Genomic DNA, 12564 nt, shown 5'->3' with positions numbered 1-12564 from the left:
TGTTTTTCTGACATCATAATTATTTTATTCGTCATTTTAGACGTATATACTTCAACACAGGCCTGGGCAATTTAACCTTTCACGCTTACTATTTCATTAATCCCACCTAAAGTCAGGTGGTTAGGGCACTCTGCGGGTCGCGGGTTCGAATCCTCGTCCCACCAAACATGCTAGCCCTTTCACCCGTGGGGGCGTTATAACGTGACAGTCAATCCCACTATTCGTTGGTAAAAGAGTAGCCCAAAAGTTGGCGGTGGGTGGCGATGACTAGCTGCCTTCCCTCTACTCTTACACTGCTAAATTAGGGACGGCTAGCGCAGATAGCCCTCGCGTAGCTTTGCGAGAAATTCAAAAACAAACAAACCTAAAGTCAGTTATTCACTACTTCACGGTCGTTGAACATAGTTGCGATAGGATACCAATAATTTTCTTTAGCTTAATCTTAAATACTTCAACACAAGTCTAGGCGTTTATCACACTATAGAGATTTAATAATTGGTCACCTTTGGTTGGTTATATTCAAGGATAGTAGTTGGCGGACTTGCTTTTGCAAGGACATCCACATACGCTCTAGTGGATTGAAACAGGTTATTCAAAGCGTTTTCTCGCTTTTATGGTAATTATAAGTTGCTTTAACTTTCCAGCCTCTCATAGAATCTTCAATAAGGGCATTACGAAAATTGATTTTACAAGTTAACATAATAGCTACGAATTATACGTAACTTTTTATCCTTTCCTTACGTAAGCGTTTCACCCTTGATAGTAATCATTTCATTCAAACTTAACATAAGTTATTACATAATTGTTACATCTCTCTCTTTGCAATAAAATTGCGACTTTTTGATTCAATTGATACCAAAAACACCAATTATTTGTGCTATTGTTAGATTTAGATTTAAAGCTATATAACGAAATTCGTGTTGGTTTTATAAAAAATGATACGGTATCAGTTTCAGTGAATGAATGAAAAAAAGACATTATATTTTTCCAAGTAAGAAATGAAATTACAGAAAATAAGTTTTCCTAATTTGAAAAGTTGTTAACGACAATTCTCGTTCAAACATTTAGAGCCAGTTAATAATAAAAAAAAATATTAGTACCTTTAACTGAATTAGTTCCGTCAATAAAACTCTATCGGTTAACCATGAAAGTAAACTTATAGGCAGGCCCGCCGACATGGAGGGGGGAGCAAAGGGTCCGGGCGAATGAAACCTGGTTATGCCTTAAAGCCCGCAAAGCATCTTTAGGCTATATATCTTCATTTAATGATAAAAACCATAGTTTTTGGCTTTTCTTTGCATATAGACGCTTGATACATTAAGAACGACTGATATAATAACTTGAGTAATAATTAATATGTATTTGTTACTTTACAGATTTAATAGATATTTGTTGTTACTTTATTAACGTTTCTACGCTTATACCGTGAGGTAAAAACGGCTGCTGCTATGATTTTGTTTGGTTTATGAGTTCGTTGCTGTCCTAATTTAGGATCTTATTTTTAATAAATTCTTGAAAATGTTAAAAAGAGAGAGAGAGAAAGGGGGGGCCGGCGAGGATGTTTGCCCCGGGGCACGTGCTGGCTCTCGACGTTCCTGCTTACAGGTAAAGTAATATATTTGCACAAGTTCTTTGTTAGCATCCAACGTTGCACACTAAAATTGCACATGTAAATAAAGAGTAAGAAATATCACTTTAATGTTTACACGAAACGTTAAAAACATGAGAGAAACGTACTATTTTCGTTTAACTCTTAGACCCCCTTGTAGTCTTAACGTTAAATGAAAATAAACTAACGGCAGATTCTCATAAACACACACACACACATAAACAAAGCAATTCAATGACTTGCAGTATCCACTCAACAAGGATTTTTTAATAATTCAATCTTCATACATTTAACATCATTCTTGAAACAAACTTCTACATAGGTAAAGCCAAAAAAATGTTGCTTAATTAAATAAATAATATTAGAATTACTTGAGTAAAATGAATTTCAGAGAAATTGTTTTCGCTTAACACCTGTTACAATACGAATTAGGTAGTTTTATATATTTCATCATGAAATTTCATGTTTTTAAACAGCATCTAATCTGAAATAAACATAAAACAACATGGCAAGAAGTGACAAAAAACAAAAACAAAACTTCCATTAAACTGTGGGAAATCTATACGTAAGTGAATCCGAAAACGTTTCTTTTAAGTTTGTATCCCAAAATACAGTGAAAAAAAAACAAATCGAAATAAAGATTTTTTTTCTTTTATTAGATCGCCAGGCCATTAATTATAATCTACTTCAGAACCTAGAGTAGGCAAGATGACAGGGCTATATGTTTAAATAAGTAAGTTGTTATTGAATCATGAAGTCATTTCTGACCAGTTAAAGATAGCTTTTTATAGATATATATTGTATTATATATGTATTATGATATGCTATTCTCCTTCCGATTTCTTGGAAATTTGTGGATTTGTTCTTTAATTTTCACTTGGGTGCTTTAATGTTTATATTTGTAACGTGACAATCACTTCTGCAACGCCTCCCAGAGAGTAAGAATTAATGTTATTGAAATTAAAGTTTTGTTATTTTGATTAAAAATAAATATCTATCAAATAAATATTACTATTATCGCTGAACTTATTTTATTGTAATATTTTAAGTTATACTGTTCAGATTTTTGAGCTAATGGCGCCACATACTTTCAGACTTTTTTTGGCAATGGAAAGTTGTGTTCCAGTTGCATGGTAATTGAAAGTTGTTTATCTTATCGAAATCTATAACTTAAGATGAATTAATTGCTGTTGTGATATGTTGATCAAATAACCACAAGCTCTGAAGGTAGTATATACAGGTACGTTTATTTTATGTATAAAAAATGAAATGGCTAGAGAACCGGATGTGGTTTTATAATTTCCAGTGGTTTATCACAAGTACGGTAGTACTTATAGTAAGAATGGGGAGGATACATAATACATGCAATACAAACTCTTTACTCATATACACTTTTAAAAACCAAATAATAAACATTCAAAAGTATTTAAGAAACAATCTTAGGTGATAAACAAACCACATAGAAAATTACAAGTCATAGAACCACTTGAGAAAGTCAGCAAAGCATATACAAAAATTCACAAAACCACAAATTTCTCAATCTGGCTGACATTGTTGAACGCTTCTAGCTGTGTAGTAAACAGTCTTACCATAGTTAAAAGAACACCAAATAGAACAATAGGACAGGAACCACGTGCTAGTGCCATCGTGAAGTAGTTAATTAAACCAATTAACTAATTTATCAACTCTTAGTATATGCACACAACTACAACTCACCAAATGACATTGTACATTATAGAGTGTGTGCCACCACATGTACAGCACACATGCACACTTACAATGTGTACACACAACCATAAGTGGAGACAATGCACAACCACCATTATTTGCACATACCATAATATTATGGTGCACACCCACACTGATGATAAACATACAGGATATCAACACATATGAAAAAAGTGCATGAACAAGAGGAAAAAATATCTAAAAAATTAATAGTGTAGGAATGAGTGCACCAAAAAGTGAGGAAACAAGGTAGGAATAGGCATGAGGTAATAAAACTTCTTCTGTACAGCTTCACAATGGGGCGTGTCCAGCATCCGGTCCATGCGCCAATGGATTGACTGTCACTTTATAACACACTCACAGATAAAGAGGCGGCGAATATTTTATGATATTGCACGAATTCGAAGTCAGTTCGCTAAATCCGAAAGATAGAGCTTTCCCACAGGGCCGCGCCCTCTGAATGTTAGAGAGTTAGGAATGGTGTAACCATATGGGGATAGCTGAAAAATACTATCGACTTGCAAATACTGAAAAAGGCCTGATCAGAACATTCAATTGTTTATAGCCAGCCTGTTTATTAAATTATATTAACAAATTACACAAGATGGAATTTTGATTCTTGACAGTTCATATCTCCATCAGGTCAGACCTGATAAAGATACATTAGCGGATCAAATATCATCTTGTTGCCATCTTCTTTTTTTTCATATATTTATTAACAGGTTGTCCATAAAAACACAGTGTTTTATTTTCATCGTTATCTGTTCACGGAGTCTTGGAAGAATACAACAGTTACGTTACAGGATTTTACAACAGTTATTATTATTTCTCTAAAAAAATCAAATAAAATATGATGTATGAAATCAAACTTATTTTCATTTAATCAGTTCATTATTGATTATGGAAAATGATAATGACGAAGTAAAAAAAAATATTATGCCTAGTATTGTACCAATTCATTTGTTTGTTTATTCGTAGTTAAGCACAAAGCTACACAAAGGGCTATCTGTGCTCTGCCCACCACGGGTATAGAAACCCGGATTCTAGAGGTATAAGTCCGCAGACATACTACCAATTCACGGTATTATGTTTATCATATGATATAAATTAATATGAACAAATGACTATGCTGCTTTTGAATGAGTGTAATTGTTTTCAGTTTCTTTTGCCTTTAAGGATTTATGTCTGAAAGGTAGTTTACTGTCACAAGTCTTTGTAAGATGAATGGTGCCCCATTACAGTTTCTTCTCATATTCCAATAGCCCAAATAGCTGGCCTAAAGGGATGCCACATCATCACTGCGAGTTAGTTCTGTGCACCATCCGAAGTGTGATAGTTACCACTCTAATACTGGGACTGTAATACACATTGGACATATTGTTCAAAGATAAAACAATAACATCACAAGTAATTGTTCAACTTGTTTTATCTGCCAGGTTTATTCAAAATGGCGAATGTTCCCATGATGTGGAAACGCTCATGGAAATCTCCTTCCTGGCTACTCATGACGTAATCATCGGTGACTCGCTATAAAGTCACTCATGATTTATATAACGATATAAAAAACTTGTGACTTGTATATGTTTCATTTGTCTGACTTATATGATATGATTCATTACATTATATATTTTCTATATAAAATATAAAAACGTTGATAAGTAACACTTAGCAGTGTTGAGTTTGTTTAATGGTTATAATAATAACTTCATTATACAATTAATAAAACATGTTGAGTTTTTTATATTTTTGTTGTATTTCGCACAAAGCTACTAGAGGGCTTTCTGCACTAGCTTTTCCTAATTTAGAAGTGCTAGACTTGATGAAAGGCAGCTAGTCAACAATAACTTTAATGGAATAGTGGCATTTGACCGTCACTCTTATAATACATGGCCACAAAGTTTGGAGCGCTTTTTGTTTTTTGCAGTAACGAGGCGAAAACCGCGGTTTCGCTAATCCATCATCAATCGGCTTAAATTATTCAATAGAAAATAACATAAGTACAGATCTGGTGTTATCCAATAAGCAAAATGAGTATCCTCCTATGATGAAAATATATAGTAGCTGCAAAATAAAAGTATATTTGTTTCCAATGCTTATTTCGCTGTATGTTTATTATATTCCCGTTTTTGTTATGTTAACCCTAGCTGAGCACGTCTCCCTTATGTTAACCCTAGCTGAGCACGTCTCCCTTATGTTAACCCTAGCTGAGCACGTCTCCCTTATGTTAACTCTAGCTGAGCACGTCTCCCTTATGTTAACCCTAGATGAGCACGTCTTCTTCATTTAGCAATGGGATTGTTGCAGTGGAACATTTACTTTTTTTTCAATATAGTAGACATTTCTATCTCTCTCTCGAGTTTCAGGAAGTATAAAATACAAATATTGTAAATATGTAACTAGAAAAATCCTAAACTTAAAAGAGCTTAACAGACATTTTGTTCAGGAAGCGTAATAATTGAAAATATTCTTACATAATTTGTAAAAAAAAAAAAATTTAGAGAACTAAAATACGACAACTAAATCAGTTATAACTTAAAAGATGTTAAAAAGATAAGAAAAACACATGGCTGATGAAAGGAACTATTTTTAGTGCTCATTTTCAAAAGGGAAGCAAAAGTTAGACTGGGAAAATTAACATGTTTTTGTAATGCGACACATTTAAAAATATCAATTAAGAGACTTACTTACTTACATCATAAATCAATAATGTTAAAACTAGTGAAAAAACAAACAACTTCCTGCTTCGGTGACTCAGAAATAGAAAAAAACACAACTTGTCAAAACCAAGACAATCATAACGTAGCCATCATTTTGGTTCGAGGTAAGATATGTCTAGAAAAATATCCTTATATACTTAACACTTTGGATATTTTTTATTTCTGGAAAAATGAACTCATGATTTTTTAACATTTTCAATGGGGAAGTCCTATTACAAAAATACAATATTTTTTCAATATAACTAAAGTTCACAAACATACAAATTGTGCTGAGTGGCTTAAAAGTAGCATAAAAAATACAAATACGGTAACAAAGGAACATATAAAATTCAAAGTATTGACCAAGCATAAAACTAAGTAATAGAAATTACATTAATGATACACAAATTAGATTTAAAAAAATAAAAAACATAAAGAAAGATATTCTGGCCCTGGCTAGGCAGGAGCTTATGCAGTTGTGTGATACATTTTTTGGCCAGTGAACCGAACAGTGTTTCAGTTCAGATGCGAAGTATTTGAGGGTATGCACACCGATCGTTTGAAGTATTCCTTTGCATCTGAAGCAGACGCACTGTTGTGTAAATTCTCTCTTCCAACCACTCTTGGCAGTGGCACTGATACTTTATCATCCACGCTTCTGAATAGTGAATCGGCAGCCTTGAAAACTGCATTGAACTCTTCGTCGGCATTTGAACTTGTTTGTAGTTAAACACAAAGCTACACAATGGGCTATCTGTGCTGTGACCATCACGGGCACTGAAACCTGATTTTTAGCGTTATAAGTCCGCAGTCATACCGCTGGGCAGGCATTTGAACAAACGTTTTCAAACACATCAAGCACACTACAAAAATACGCACCAGATCGCACTTCAACTTCTGCAATGCTTACAGAGGAGTAGGATGTTCAAGAATATTTGTATCTGTGAGGAACAGGGTCACCGCGAACTACCTTTTGTTGATAAAGTTGAACAGCTGATGTGAGGAACAGGGTCACCGCGAACTACCTTTTGTTGATAAAGTTGAACAGCTGATGTGAGGAACAGGGTCACCGCGAACTACCTTTTGTTGATAAAGTTGAACAGCTGATGTGAGGAACAGGGTCACCGCGAACTACCTTTTCTTGATAAAGTTCAACAGCTGATGAGATTTTGATGCCCTCTCGGTAGTGCATGATTCCTTTAGTTTCTGCAAGACATACATAACTGGAAATTACATATACGTAAACATCATCACAGACTCGCGTTTCTCTATCATGTTTCGCACGTGGAGATCAAGACGATATGCCGCGAAGATTGGAGGAGTTCTGTTACTTTCTCTTTGAATACTTCATTCCTTTGGGGAGACTTTCGAAAGAATGAACCCACGGAGAACACTGTTCGAAGGCAGTTGTGTACAGTTTGTATTTTGCACGACTTGCCAATAGCCAGGTTTAACTAAGTGCACATTAAAACGCAGGTAGAGCACTTTCGGGTGTTTTCCGCTATTATGGCACGTATACCATTTATATGCCCTCTCATTGCATCCGCACCATTGTATCCTTGTGAAGTATTTGTGGAATACAAATATTAAGTATATACATATTTAAAGGTTTTCAAGAAGTACATTTTATTTTTTATAACGTATAAAACGTATAGTATAGAGAAAGCAGCAGAATCGGCACTAACTAGCGAACCCTAATACCAAATAAGCAAGTTAGCTAAAACGCATTTCATGTCGTGACCTCAGAGGTGCAAAAAATCACAACTACGAATTCTAGCACCAGACAAACGTGGTATGTTGAGATAAAACCCAGTTGTTTAAAGAAAGTACATGATGAAATTAAACAATGTCACAAAAACAGTTAACAGAACGGTGGTGAAAACCCATGAGTAAATTAGTCTTAGTGTTACATGTTTTTGTATTTATACGCCCTAAGTTAATTGTCTTGGATGACTTCCCTAAAGATATCAGATAAGGGATAGAAATAAGTTCTGTAAGGACCAATAACAAAGTGGATTTGGGTTATAGTCTGATGGAATAGTCCACTTGTGGATGTAACATTCCTACTTGTATCAATCGAGTTAAAATAACTACTTTTAAAAGCAGATCTGCCAAACTTCTTGAACAATCGGAAAAATACTAAAAAATGTGTATATAAAACTGTGTTTTCGATTCTAAACTTGACTTCTCCACACCTATCGAGTTGGCGGCGGATGCTGATGACTAGCTGCCTTCCCTCTAGTCTTACACTGCTAAATTAGGGACGGCTAGCGCAGATAGCTCTCGTGTAGCTTTGCGCGAAATTCAAAAACAAACAAACAATTCTCCGGGGACCTGATCTAACTCCAAAATATGATGACAGTAATCCAGAATCTGTAAGTTCGCCGCACAATCTCCTAGTAGAGTAGAGAAAATAGCAGATAAAATGTAAAGCTTTACTGAAAAAAAAAGGTTAATACTTACTTAGGAAGTGCTAGAGCTTGTGCAAATGAAATATTAAAACAGTAGAATGAAAAAACTATTTTTAATCTTAACATGACAATCGCCTTGCACTCAGAGTGACTAAAGTAAATTCAAAGACAAATTTTTAATATAAGTACTTATTTAACAAAAATCTGATTTATTTGCACAACATGTATGTAATGTTTACTAACAGTTTACCAAATTTCGTGAAGATACTTATTGTTTTTTAATTTCGCGCAAAGCTACACGAGGGCCATCTGCGCTACCATGAAGATACGTTAGGTACATTCAGTATTTTAGTGTGTAGAGTTTCACAGTTACATGGCAGTTACAAAAACGTGCAAAATGCACGAGCCCATATACCGGTAAATTTGGGCAGTATTTTGGTGTACTTTAGTGTATTTCGGTATATTTCAGTATTAAAATGATCCATATAACGAGAGTTTAACACGAGCGTTCGAAGCGCTTTCTTGCCAAACCCCAAAGTCCACATAGTTTAGCCTCCGCCCAACAGATGACTCACACGACGTTAAATTAAGTAATGTTAAATTTTCTTTGGTGGGACTTCATTTTCCCGTTTTAGGACCAAATTTCCCATCATTAGCTTACAAAATTGCTTCAAAATACAAAATAATAACATAGTAACATATAATACTTAAAATATGTATATAATATAAATGCACCATGCTGTAAAAAATTATTTTTTCTCTCTATTTTTCCCCTTTTTTTGTCAGGATGGAAGAATGTCGGGTGGTTATCCCCAACTTCCACCCTCTATCTACGGGTCATAAAAACAACTCTAAAGATGAAAAGTAGGCAGAATGTGAAAAGAAATGTGTATATGATTTGGTTGATCCAGTTAAATGACCAAACAGTGACGTACTGGTGCGACAGTTGTTGTTTGAAATCGATCCAGTATAGCTGCAGAAATCTGATTGTCCCAAAGACAACAAGAAAGAAAAACCCCACAAAACTTTATCATACATGATAACATGTCGATGAAGAATTACAATACAACAAGTTCAAAATTGTTTCATTCTTTATTCACTGTTCTGTTTTTGTTGCAAAGTATTAGACAAAGTTAATATTTTTATTGTCGTCAAATGGAATAAATCAACGAGAAGTTTGTCATCACTTCTAGATTGACATGAAAAGCCATCAGGTCATCTGAAGACATTTCAAGAATGGAATGGGTTAGAATCTTAACTGAAAATGAAACAAATAATCAAATTTGAAACCCCGCTTCTGATTAAACAAGTAACGGAGCATTAGCTCCTTGTAACTGAAAGATGTATGCTTTGGTAACTCAAAATATTTCTCATTAGGAAAGTGTCTAAATTTTCTAATATTTTTTTAAATATTTGACCATGTTTGATCCTATCGTAAAAAAAAGTCTTAAAAGAATAACTACAATAAATTTATAAGCACTATCTGGGAAAAGACAACGAGAATGAACTGGTTCAATTGCTAGTTACCAGGATTCAGACTCTTATGTTAACTGCAACTTTAAATATCAGATATTACTCATTTGTGTCGACTTACGCAAAACAGTCCATACAGAAGAGAAGACAACGATCTCTTAATTTGTCACAGCTATTGAGGCATCTTTGGCTAAAGATCGTGAGGTCAGTATCAAAAGATAATTTCCTTGGAGTTTCGCTGCTGAAATATATAGCCATTGTCAGTATGACTAAAGTACTTCTGAGTAAATTTGAGGAAATGGCGCTACTCCTTATGATAGCAAGGATATGACAATGGAGGCAACATGTAAAGAAAAAACAGTGGTCTTTAAAAAAGAGATTTAAATCCAAAATATGTTTGTACTATGCAACGTACACGCTCTGAATATTGTGTTGACTGATGTAACCAACTGTTGCTCTGAAACGGTGACGTTTTTCTACTAGATTTAAAGCATGTTCATCTACTTTTTCTGCTCGGACTCATCTTTGGGAATCCTTGATACAACAGTTATATGTGACGACATTGAGTACAATGGGAAAGTAGAATTGATTTTGTTATGCATTTAGATATCAACTGAGAAAAGTATACAACGCTGTGGTCTCTCATAGGAGCCAGTGGAATAAAGTCACATTCCGAAGTAAAAGCAGTTGCTGCCAAGACGCTAAGTTTCAAATTTGGGGCTGGTGTGACACGACCTACTTTATGTCATCAATCTCGCATACAAGCAGTTGCAAGATAGTGATTTTGACAAGTCTCGATCTATTCCACAACATAAACAACAACAAACAAACAAAAAAGATTTCCTCCGTTCTTCAGTTCCATACTGATGAATTTTTTTCAAAAACATTGGTGGATGTAATGGAACTTGCGGAAGAAATTGAAATAACTGAAAATGTTTTCTCAAAAACAGCAGGTTTGGTCACGAAAAAAAAAGTTCCATGTTCAGATTTTGGGCGAATCTCTTATTTAATTCACAGCAAACTTCAAGGTCAAAGTCAATTTCTTTCAAAAAAACTGTCGAAGAGTCATATAATCAGTTAAAGAGGAATTTCAGTTATGTGAGGATCTACAAGTCGGTTTATCAGATTGCGAGGCTACTGATATCAGTACAACAAAACTGAGTGAAGAATTGCAGGTTCCCTCACAGAGTCTGACTAAATTGATTCCTAAAAGTTTGCTGGAACACACACACACAAGTGCAATAACAAATAAGTATCGTCGTTTTCTATCCTCTTTGTCGCGTCTACAATTCTGCTAACTTTGCCCATCATCGTTCTTAATGAAGAAAAATTTCACAAAAATTAGACATGAAAAAAGTAATGAGTGGCTTAACCTTAATGAAAATAAGAAACGGTAAAAGTTCGGTAACTGTATAGTTTTGAACTTGCATAATAATGACGTTTTAGTTTTCAGTGTAATGCTTTCTCAAGCTTTAGTAGATAAATAAATTTAACTTGGCTCGTAATCCCACGGTTTTATTACACAACTGAAAAGAAAAGAAAGTAAGGTCAACTGTATGGTGACTTGCTAAGGACGGGAAAAAGCTAGTGTCGTCCTCCATAAGAATGTTCTCTTTTCGAAATGGTATTTTAGGTGTTTTACATTCACAAATGATAGGTTTATTTTTTGTGAGTGTAAAACACCTAAATATACCATTTCGATTTTCGATACCTCACTAATATAAAGGCTTGGTTTGGTCTGAAGTTTCATTGGTGGTAGTGTTCAGGGTCACTGATGAGGAGTGGAATTCTCCGAAACTAGTCTGGCTCACAGACACACCCTCAATGAAAGAATAGACCATTCCAAGCTTTTACTTGTTGTTAAACAAATGTTTAAACAACTCTGTTCAATAATGTTCATTTTTGTTGTTGTTTTCAGTTTAATAAAACTGAGTTACGATCAAGCCTCATGGTTTATCGTTGCAGCTACACAGTGGTCCCAGGGTATATCGTTGCAGTTACACACTGGTCTCGTGGTATATCGTTGCAGTTACACACTGGTCTCGTGGTATACCGTTGCAGCTATACAGTGATCAAACTTGTTATTTCAGAATAATAATACAACTTCACGAAAATAATTGTTTATATAGATAATTTAGAATGGATATTACACTAATGAATCCTCAGGAAATATCGTAGTTATTAATGTTCACTGTTATTTATTCTCTCTGATGGCTTCTGGTTTTGATGTCCGCGATTGAAAGAACACAGATGGCCTATTACGTAGCTTTGCGCTTAACAACAAACACACTATTATTTAATATATCATTAAGGCAGGTGGCGTACTAGTTACTCCTTATAATCTATTGTAGTTAATAGCTTGAGTTAATACTTAATCTAGCATTAAGATGGATATTCTACAAGATAATCCTTTTAAAATATCGAAGCTACTAGTATTCACTATTATTTAATTTACTGTTATTGTTGGTTTTGTTTCACTCACTTCTGATAAAATACTGTCGTTACTAGTGCTCACTACTAATTAATGTAAAATTAAGATGGATTATGGATAGTCCATTATCAAAAATATTTCAGTTACCTAGCTATCTTCAGTATTTAATTTAGCATTAAGATATATATAGTACTAGTTAATCCTTAGAATATAATG

Source organism: Limulus polyphemus, unplaced genomic scaffold (genome assembly GCF_000517525.1).
Source record: "Limulus polyphemus unplaced genomic scaffold, Limulus_polyphemus-2.1.2 Scaffold496, whole genome shotgun sequence".
Classification (NCBI taxonomy): domain Eukaryota; kingdom Metazoa; phylum Arthropoda; class Merostomata; order Xiphosura; family Limulidae; genus Limulus; species Limulus polyphemus.
This window is presented reverse-complemented; position numbering follows the sequence as displayed.